The following is a 12020-nucleotide window of genomic DNA, read 5'->3' on the forward strand; positions in this document are numbered from 1 at the left end:
TCCGTCTTTTAAGGAAGAACCAGCCAACAGTTTGGAGCGATGATTGCCAACTTGCATTTGAGAAGATTAAGGAGTATTTGCTTTCTCATCCTGTTTTAGTTCCTCCTACGCTAGGACGTCCACTTCTTCTATATTTGTCAGTTTCATACATGGCCTTGGGATGTATGTTAGCTCAGATTGATGACTCAGGGAAGGAACGGGCTATTTACTATCTTAGCAAGAGGATGCTGGAGTATGAGATGAAGTATGTTATGATTGAGCACCTATGCTTAGCACTAGTTTGGGCTACCAAGAGATTGAGGCATTACATGACAGAGTACTCACTGCATTTGATATCCCGCCTAGATCCATTGAGATACTTATTTGATAGACCTACATTGACTGGTAGACTGATGAGATGGCTCATACTTTTGACAGAGTTCAATATCCAGTACGTTTCTTAGAAGTTTATTAAGGGAAGTATTGTCGCCGACCACCTAGCCTCACTACCGACATCTGAGGATAGACCAATTGATGATGATTTTCCAGATAAGGAGTTTGTTGCTATGACTAGCTTATCAGGATGGTGCATGTACTTCGATGGTGCAGCCAATCAATCAGGGTATGGGATAGGTGTTATGTTGGCATCCCCTTAGAATGATCACATTCTGAGGTCTGTTCGTTTGACATTCTCTGATCGACATCCTATCATGAATAATATAGTTGAGTATAAGGCTTGTATACTTGGTTTGGAGACTGCGTTGGAGCTTGGCATTAGACAGATAGAGGTATTTGGTGACTCCAATCTGGTACTCAAACAAATTCAGGGAGATTGGAAGACTAGGAACGTAAAACTTAGGTCGTATCACGCTTATTTGGAGTTACTGGTTGGGAGATTTGATGACTTGAGATATGTTCATCTGCCTAGAGTGCAGAACCGATTTGACGATGCCTTAGCTACCCTAACTTTTTCTGTGGACATTCCGATTGATGTAGTTGTACGTCCATTGCTGATTGAGTTGAGATTTGCATCCGCCTACTGTTGTTTGATTGGAGAAACAGAGGTCTAGGATGATCTACCTTGGTATCATGACATTTATCAGTTTCTTAGATCTGACACATACCTTGAGGTAGCCACTGCCAAGGATCAGAGAGCACTGAGGCATTTGGCTACTAGATTTGTGATTTGTAAAGATATCTTATACAGGTGATCAGTTGATGGTATGCTTCTATTATGTTTAGATCGAGCCTTTGTATTGAGTGATGAGAGAAGTTCATGCAGGAGTTTGTGGTCCACATATGGGAGGACACATGTTGGCCCGTAAAATTATGAGGACGGGTTATTTCTGGTTGACTATGGAGACAGATTATTGTCAGTTTGTTTAGAAATGCCTAGAGTGTCAGATTCATGGTGATCTCATTAATGCTCCGCCATCAGAGTTACACCCTTTGACCTCGCCATAGCCATTTTTAGTATGGGGCATTGATATTATTAGGAAGGTTTCACCAAAATCTTCCAATGGTCATGAGTTCATCCTAGTTGCCATAGATTATTTCACCAAGTGGGTGGAAGCCTCATCATATGCGAGGTTGACATCTGCTAGGGTTGCCAGTTTCATCAAGTCACACATCATTTGTCGTTATGGGGTTCCCCATGAGTTGATTTCAGATAGAGGAGTGCACTTTCGAGCTGAGGTAGATACTTTGTTACAGAAGTATGGCATCCGACATCATAGATCTTCAGCATATAGGTCACAGACCAACGGGGCAGTAGAGGCTGCGAATAAGAATATTAAGAGGATTTTGAGGAAGATGGTTGAAACTTCTCGAGATTGGTCATAGAAACTCCTTTTTGCATTGTGGGCATACCGTACCTCTTTTCGCACCTCTATAGGAGCTACACCTTACTTTCTAGTGTATGGTATGAAGGTTGTTTTGCCGGTTGAGACAGAGATGGGTTCTTTGAGAGTAATCCTTAAGCAGCAGATTTCTTAGACAGAGTGGGCTCAGACTCAGTTTGACCAACTTAACCTTTTAGATGAGAAGAGATTGAGAGCAACCGATCATGTTCAGGCTTATCAAAGGAAGATGGCTCGTGCCTTCAGGAAACGGGTTAAGCCTAGACCATTACAAAAATGGGATTTAGTTTTGAGGATTCTCAAAGGTTTGATTGGAGACCTTAGAGGAAGTTCAGACCTAGTTGGAGTGGGCCTTATGTTATTCGAGAGTTGACTCCAGAAGGGGCTGCATGGTTGACCGACTTAAATGGAAACCAATTTTCAAAGCCTACCAATGTGGATTAGTTGAAGAAGTAGTATGTTTGAGATTAGGGTCGCAAGATGGGTGGCCATCATTTCAGTCAGCCTTATACCTTATCACCTTTATTAATGTATTAAACTGTTGCTAGCCCATTGAGCCTCACGTAGTATGTTATAGCCTTATTTCTTTCTTATAGCCTTGATTACCATTTCTACACCCGGGTTGGGGCCCTTTGATGTATATGCATGCTTTGCTAGGAAAGTCTCATGAGTTTTAGACTTATAGGCCTATCTTCTCATTTTTGTTACCATCCCCTTATCGCCCCCGTTTGTTCTATTTTACTATCATCACATTTTCATTATCTTTCTTGCGTTTATCATTATTTGTTTCATCTTATCTCTTCTCTTTCTTGGGTTGATGATTCTTCACATCTTGGTGCAAAAGAAGGCAGTCATATCACTCCATCCATCCCATCAATTGGCATCGATTCAGAGATTTTAGTTTGAGAGGTTGTCTCATGGATTGGGGTTCATGTATTCATCAGTGGTTTGAGAGAGTTTGTTCACTCCTTGTACCTTTCCCATTGGAGTCCAATTTATTGATGATCAGAAGATGCGCATTCAAAAATAAAAAAAAAACGCAATGACATGTTTGTGTATGGTATCTTGCTCCATTGGGCACTTATATCATCTTTTGAGGTTTATTTACTGGGTATATTAGTCATTGTGGGTTCTTATGAGATTTTTATACAAGTTTTCACTCCTTGAGCCACTCTTGTTATGCATTTGGAGTGTTGGGGGTTCATGTGAGGGTTCTATGGTATCCTATACTTCTCGAGTCATGGTAGATATGTGTTAGGTATGAGAGATGAGTGACCTTTTACTAAGGTCTCCAGATCATTGTCTTATCCACTATTACATCATTGGTTATATGACTTTCGTTTATTGTACTGATACGAATTGATCATCATTCATTCCATTTTCTTATTGCCTTACTTTGTATCTCCTCACCCATTTCCAGATCTTCGTTCCACTTTTTATCCATTTCCTACATATTTATACACGTTTTTTTATTCGATACCTTTTCACATCATTCACATGTTTCATTGATGGTTTGACCACTCATTCTTTCTCTCATTTCGCCCTTGACATTTCCTTTGGTTACCTTTAGGTCCATGGCTTATGAGATTTTTTTCTATGCATTACATCTTATACACGAGGGTATGAGTTTGATCATTGGGTATTTGAACCTAGTTTCCCTTCATTTCTTTCACCCTATCACCTTGGCCTACGTTACGTCCCGTGTCTTAAGACCACCCTGAGGCCATGAGATCAGACGTTATCTTTGACAGTCTTCACTTGGACAGGCTTTTGTAGACTGGTCGAAGTATAGTTGTTACCATTTTCTCTTTTATGGAAGATACTTTTGGAAGCATTTGGTCTCTCTCTTGCTTGACATATTGATGTTTGATGGATTTTTGAGTTTGGAGACAGTTCATTGATGATATCGGATTCGTCCTTTTGTTGACATTAGATATCCATACTGGGGCATATTCCCCTTTCATTCGGTTGAGATGAGCCCCTAATGGAGCACTTTCTTTGAGTTTGGGCCTTTTTTCATTGATCTGAGATCCCTAGTAGAGTATGTTGAGATGATATCAATTCTAGTGGAGCATTGTTGAGCTTATTGACAGTTTTTATGATTCTAGGTTCCATTTGCGGAGTATTTTTTAGATAGACTAGTGGATCATTTTTGAGTTGGAGGCAGTTTTCAGTGTAGTGTATAGATCTTATATATTGGGGTATATTTCCCCATTTTGAGGTCACCAGATTCCCATTAGATTTAGTTAGGGATTCATCAGAGATGTGCTTCTACTCTCGAGATTATCATATTCCTCATCATTTTGGTTATTCATTTGAGATCAGATTTAAAGTGTCTTCCTTGAGCCATCGGTTGATACTTCATTCTGATTTCTTAGCGGATTATTGTTGAGTTGGAAACAGTTGATTGATGATGTTGGATTCATCATTTTGATTGTGCATCAGATATCCACACTAGGGCATATTTCCCCTTTTCTCTGAGGTTTCTAGTTGTTGTTGGATGATATGACTATTCCTATCCATGGTTATAGAGATGTTTGATTGATTTTGACGGATTCTTTATTGTACATCAGATATCCATATTGGGGCATATTCCCCTCTCCATGATGAGATTATGTTCGGGCAGCAGTACATAGATGGATGATCATTGTTGGTTGTTTATCTCATAACTTCGACATCAGATATCCATACTGGGGCATATTCCCCTCTCCTTTACGAGATTTGTTTGGGCAGTGGTATGAGGATGGATGATTAGTGTCGATTGTTTACCTCATGACTTTGATATCGGATCTTATACTATGGCATATTTCCCCATTTTCTTTTAGTATCCTTGAGATTGAGACAGTGGCCAACTTAGTTTTAGATTGAGTGTCAGTCTAGAGCTTCCGACGATTGACTTCATCAGGACACCCCTATAAGGATTTGTTGAGATAGAGATGGATCATATCGGGTTTTACTCGAGGAGCATGGGTGGATCCTTTAGCTAGATGTTCATGGAATAGATTTGTTTTCGTCATTGTTACCTTGAAGATTGGATTACCCAGATGAGCAGTATTTTGTGCACTTTGAGATTTGTTTTTAGATGAGCCACGATATACACACTTTGAGATTTACCTTTTGAGATCCGTCGACAGAGCAACTTTTGAGACACAGAGAGAGTTCTTTCAGTTTAGACTTTTCAGAGGTTTGTCATGATGCATCGGTTTCTGAGCTATTGATTTCAGCGGATGATTGATTTATTGGTTGTTTCAGCACTGCAAACACCCTAGATAATGGGGCATATTTCCCTTCTTGAGTTCAGTAGTCCGACTCTTGGCATTTTGAGTGTACGGTTTTGAGCCCATTTATTTCCTATCCACTTTCGAGTTAGTATTATTTATCTGTTCCTTTTAGACCCTGAGTCTTACAGCCCTAAGCTATCCACTCCTTCTATGCCCTGAGCCTCGTAACCCTGAGCTATCATTTTCCTCTTAGGCCTTGAGCCTCATAGCCTTAAGCTATCCATTCCTTCTAGGCCCTGAGTCTCGTAGCCCTAAGCCATCCTTCTCCTCTTAGGCCCTAAGCCTTGTAGCCTTGAGCTATCCTTTTCCTCTTAGGCCCTGAGTCTCATAGCCCTGAACTATCACTTCTTATTTAAGACCCAGAGTCTTTCCAGCCCTGAGCTGAGCCTGCATCATTTGGTCGCCCATGAGTGGTATGACTTGGAGTTTGCGTATCGCACTCTCTTTCTAGCCGATCAGTCATAAAGCCCGGAGCTCATAGCCTTGAGCTATTCATTGTAACCTTGAGTTACTCATTGCATCATGACCCAGAGTCATTCATTCCATCCATAGCCTTGAGCTATTCATTGTAACCCTAAGTTAGACTCGAGCTATTCATTGTAACCCTAAGTTACTCATTGCACCATGACCCAAAGTCGTTCATGACATCTTGAGCCCTGAGCTCAAGACCCAGAGTCGTTTACATCCTTCACATCCCTGAGATGTTTCGTTTCATCATTCTAGCCAATTGTGAGTGGCCTCGACCCGACACCATGAGCCGGAAAGCATCCTGATCGACTATCCGTTTAGAGCCCTGAGTTCTTGACCCAGAGTCTATTTTCATTTATGACCCAGAGTAATTTCTTTCCATTTAAAGCCCTGAGCTCATGACCCGGAGTCATTCACTCCATCTATGACCTAGAGTCATTCTTAGCATTTATAGACTTGAGCTCGCAACCCAGAGTCGTTTATCCTATTCACGACCCAGAGTCATTTATCCTATTTTCGACCCGAAGTTGTTTATCCTATTTTTGACCCAGAGTCGTTCATCTTATCCATGACCTAGAGTCATTCATCTCATCCATGACTTTGAGTCATCCTTTTCACATCTTTCCATCTTTGTGCTACTTGTCACATACCTTTATCTCTTTATTGTCATTCCCCCCACATAGAGTAGTTCCATCCTTGTCGTTGCAGCCCTGTGTTCCAACCTTACTCTCGCCATGTGCTAAGACAAAATCTCCGGTCCTTCTTCAGTTCTTCGATATAGTTCATTTCGTTCCGTTCATTATTCGTATTTTTACTCATATTCCTTACACTCGCGATCTATACTGAAGAGGGGCATATTTGTAGACCCTCAATTTTGTCCCTTTAGCACATGTCTTTAAGTTCACTTCTAGTGCTCCACAGTAGTTCCTTAGTGGCCCATAGCTACTCATACTACTTACCTTTTTTGAGCCACCTTGGGGACTTTGTTGAGGGATTTATCTAACCCCATTGTGACTCTTGGCAGCCCTAATTTAGACTTAAGCCCACTTAGGCACCCTAGACCCATTTAGATACACTTGGCCCATTAAGCATCACCTTAGGCCCATTTAGATGCACTTGGCACCTTCTAGCTTGCACACATTCACCCTAGGTTACTTAGACAATCTTTCAGAATAGGTCACTTGGACACTTCTTTTGGAATAGTTCACTTAGGCATGTGCTTGATTTTGGTTACTTATTTTTCAGGATAAGATGAGTGTTGGCTTGACTTTTTATTACATGAAATGAATTTTTATTCTATCTTTATTTTATTTTTATTTTTATTTTTATTTTTATTTTTGAAGGTTTGAGTTTGAAATTTAAATTATTATAATCCGTTGCATTACTTTAATTTCTTGATTTTTTTTTAATTGCATACATCTAATATTTATTTTTATACCCTTATCAATTTATTTGTTTATTTACTCACTTATTCATTTATTCTTTAATTCCATGAATTGACATTTTGGATTTTTGTGGCTATGTGATTTGATTTTATATTTTATTTTATTCTATTTCCAATTACATGATTTCTTATTTCAACTTTATTTTTAATTTTGCATGAGACTTGGAGCCATCAAGGAGAGGAGATCACGACCAAATAGGAAAACTTGGAAGGAATCCGGGCTGCATATAGAAAGTGGGCAGATCACGACTTTAAGAAGGAATCCGGGCTGCATATGATTTGCTTGAAGAAAGAATCTGGGCTGCATATAGAAAGTGGGCAGATCACAGCTCAGGAACATCCGGGAGCATATGGAAAGAAGATTAAAGGGGATTTGATCACTTACCAAACAAGATATGACTGCATCCTTGGGGAAATCTCCAAGTGAGCCACACATAATGGACTTCCCATATCCACGTGCACGTAGGAAAAAAATGGAAATAAGATATTCCATAAGGAGTGGGCTGCCTTATAAATAAAGGAGAGAATCCAAGCATAAGAGGAATTTTTTTTTTTTCGGAGGGGAATAGGCGGAAAGAATTTTCACACGGAGACTTTTCTTTTGGAGGGCAGAGAGGACACGAGAGCAATTCTTTTGAGAGGACGTGCGAAGAACTTTGAAGAGTCGACAGATAACCATAAAAAAAGGAGGAGCAGTCCACAAAATCTCCACAAATAACAGTTTATAGGTAAGTGTACGCTTTCAAATTTATCTTTGATTTCGTTTTGATTTATCCTTTTAGTCTTGAGTGTTTTAATGATTTTAGTTCTTTGATTTAATTAATCCTATATAATAAATTTCTTGTTTTAATTTCGATTTAGTTTTAATTTGTTTTCTTTTTTAGTTTGGATGTGTTTGTGGTTTTAATTCTTTAGTTTAATTTACCCCTTTAGATAAAGTTCCCTTTTTTTATTCCAATTCGATTTAGTTTTAATTTATCTTTTATGTTTAGATGTGTTTGTAGTTTTCTTTAATTTAATTGTTTCTATTATAAAAGTCCATATTTTTAATTTTGATCTAGTTCAATTTTAATATATTTTTTATGTTTAGATGTGTTTGTGATATTAATTCGTCAGTTTAATTATTTCTATTAGAAAAGTTTTGTTTTTAATTTTGATTTAGTTCACTGTTAATCTACCTTTTATGTTTAGTGTTTGTCGTTTTAATTCGTTAATTTAATTGTTCATATGAGAAAAGTTCTTATTTTTAATTTCAATTTAGTTCAATTTTAATCTATCCCATATGTTTGTGATTTTAATTCGTTAGTTTAATTATTCCTATTAGAAAACTTCTTATTTTTAATTTCAATTTAGTTTGATTTTAATCTATCCTATTATGTTTTTGCGATTTTAATTCGTTAGTTTAATTAATCGTATTAGAAAAGTTCTTATTTTTAATTTTAATTTAGTTCCATTTTAATCTCTCCTATATGTTTAAATGTGTTTGAGACGTTAATTCATTAGTTTAAGTATTCTTGATAGATAAAGTTCACATTTTTAAAATCCCAAATTAGTTTAAATTTTAATTTAGCTATTAGTTTAAATATGTTTGTGATTTTAATTCCTTAGTTTAAGTAATTTAAGAGATAAAGTTTAATTTTTTTTTTTTTTTGGATTAATTTAGTTTTAGTTTATAATTTAATTTGAATGCGTTAATGATTTCAATTCCTTAGTTTAAATCATTTGTGAGATAAAGTTTACTTTCTTTAATTTCAAATTAACTTAGTTTTAGTTTATGATTTAATTTGAATGTGTTAGTGATCCTAATTAGTTTTATTTTAATTCGTTTTTAGTTTAAATAATCACGCTAAATAAAGTTTGTGTTTTTAATTCCAATTACTTTAATTTTAATTCGTTTTTAACTTAAAAACATTCATGGATCTTAATTCTTTAGTTTAAATGATTGTATCAAGTAAAGTTTGAGTTTTTAATATTCCAATAATTTTATTAAGTAGAATTTAATTTCAATTTAGTTTGATTTTAATTTGTTTTATAATCTAAATGCGTTCATGATTTTAATTCAATTGTTAGATTAACCTTCTTAGACAAATTTCATATTTTTAATTTCGATCTTAGTTTAATTTTATTTTGTTAATTTATTTATTTGCTTTAGTTTAAATATATTTGTGATTTCAATTTGATAGTTTATCCAATCTTATTAGATGATGATGATGTCCTTAATTTAATCTAGTATTAATTATTTTTAGTATTGAATGTGTTTGTGTGTTTTTTATTTCATTAACTTTGAATTTAATCCATTCATCCAATTTTACAGTTAATTATAATTTTGTTTAATTAATTAAGTCAATCACGTGTAATTATTTTCATGTTTTAAGTATGGTAATTTTGGCTTTGATCTATTGACATTTAGTATGAGCTTTAGGAATTTTAGATAATTAATCCAGTTAATTACATGTCATTGGTTTCATACCTTCAAGATTTTTGAACTTTGGTCTTTGATTCATCATATTTTGTTAAAATGCTAATTTACCTTAATTGATTCCATATTATTATCTCCATATGCTAAGTTTGTTGGCTTTAATATTTGATTGGTTATTTTTATTTTAATTCATGTGTTTCTTGAAATCTAAATATTAATCTTGGGTAATATTTTGTTAGTTTGTTTGATTAGGAAGTCATAAATTTGATGCCTTAGTGATTGTTAGTTAAATTCTTATTTTTTTGAAGGCCACTGGAAACTCATGAAGGTTAGTCTTACCCTCACCACTTTAATTGACATGATTTTCTAAATCTTTATTTTGTGATTTTCGCTTTCTTTTGTTTTGATTGGTATTTTGTTTTCTATGTTTTATTATTTTAAAAATTAATTCCTTTTATTTTAAAATCAAAACCTTTTTCTCCAAAGACCCCTTTAATAAATTCTTTTTTTAAAAAAAAAAAAATTCATTTAAAGTCCTTAGAATCAAAAAACCCCATTTTCTTAAAATAATATGCAACCATTTTTTGATCGGTTTGCATCTTTCTCGGTTTTTTATTGAAAATTTTGTTTAAAATCAGACACAAATCCAAGCTTATGGTCCCACATAAATGGGATAATTTCATGTTAGATTTGTGTATATCAATGGGGAAATTGGTGAAACCCCTACATAAAAAATAAAAAAATAAAAAATCTTTTCAAAACTTATTTTTGCTACCACCTTTGTTGGTTGTTACAATCATATCTTTTTTTTTTTTGGAATTGTACATAAGATGTGTGTAATAATTGATGATTTCGTATTATTTGATCATTTTTGATATGTCAATTAGTTAAGCATGTTAGGGTTTCTTATTTTACTATTTATTATCTAAACCCCCCGTCCTACGGAAGCACGCTATGAGCTATATATGCTATCCAGGTACATTCCCTAATACCCACTTTTTAAACCCCGTGAACATGATTGTCATTGCGTACTATGCCCATGCTTGCTATCCTATTTGATTGCCTTGATAAATATTTGATGCTTGTTTGATTATCTTTGACAAAAACACATGTTGTGATATATTTCTATACTAACTTTTATGTTTCATGATAGCTCTTAAGAAGTCGTTTAGGTACGACTTTGATTCTCTCTTATGATTAGACTTTCTTATTTGGCATGCTATTTTTTGAAATCACCTAGCCTACCTAGGTATCCATGATCAACCATTTAATTGTCATGTTTCCCTCAACTTAGTCAGTAGAGACTTTTTTAGGGCTTAGAGGGGTGCTACCTCCTAGAGGTACCTTCCCAGTAAGTAACCTGATCACCGGACCTAGACTCGGTTTTTTCAAAGAGATGCTTTTTCCAAAAATTATGGAGTCACATTTTAGGATTTTTCTTTCTTGTTTTATTTTCCCTTTAAAATAAAAATAAAATAAGTAACAACTCCGATTTTTTCCAAAATTAATTTTTCACAAATAGAAAAGCGAGTCTTGCCGATCGAGTGGGGGCGCACGTGAAAAATGCGGGTCCATAGATAGGCCTCTCATTTCCAATGTATGCAAGTTTTGACTGTATACCATGGTAAATTAGATGAGAAACTATAGTAAATTGGATGAAAGATTAACCCGACGTGAGTTCTTTCTCAATTTGGAAGGATGGTGTAATTTTAGGAAATGACAAGCTTGCACATAATTATAATTATATTTTGATGAACGAGACAATTGTTTACTGTTCTATCTTGGTGTTTGGCATTCAACAAATTATGTTCATATTTAATTAAAAAGTTTAATTTAACCTTGTGAATGCATAGTTTATACTCACATTGTTTAGATCATATCTGGAAAGTTAGAAAAAAAAAATGGGACTCCATTACATTTCTCATTAATAAATATGTATGAATTACTTATTAAAAATAGAAATAGGTCCCATGAGAAGTCATGCCTCCAAAAGCAAAAAGCAAAAAACAAGTCCTTACAATTCAATTTTTTTTTGGCATCCATGATGAGTTTATCAACCTAACTATTACCCACCAACCAATAATAATTGTAGCATTAATGCGAGTCAACTAGCAATCCTTCTTCCATTTACCTCTATCTTGGAATTTGATCTATTAAATTTTCTTCCTTTTACCTCTATCTTGGTATTTGACATGTTAAAATTGGACCCTCACTCCATGTTATTTACCAGCATAGTTTTTAAGTAGAAATAGGTATAGTTGCTATGCTACTAAATTTTATATTTGGAAATTGGACATATTAAAAATGTTTTAATTGAAAATAAAGATAATTTTAATGTTTTCAAATATTTTAATGAAATAAAATTAATTTGGTGTCCCATTTTTTTTTTCCAGGATCAATAAAGTGTGAACCCCATATTTAAGAATCCTACGTAACTATGTTTAGAATTTGTAAATAACATATAAACATTCATTGAACCTAAAACTCTCCTTGAGAGGTTTAATTAATATATACTTGAAATTTCCACCCAAAAAACGTAGCACAATACCTTGTTTGAGGTAAATTTAGTG

The sequence above is a fragment of the Vitis riparia genome, unplaced genomic scaffold, assembly GCF_004353265.1.
Source record: "Vitis riparia cultivar Riparia Gloire de Montpellier isolate 1030 unplaced genomic scaffold, EGFV_Vit.rip_1.0 scaffold720_pilon_pilon, whole genome shotgun sequence".
Classification (NCBI taxonomy): domain Eukaryota; kingdom Viridiplantae; phylum Streptophyta; class Magnoliopsida; order Vitales; family Vitaceae; genus Vitis; species Vitis riparia.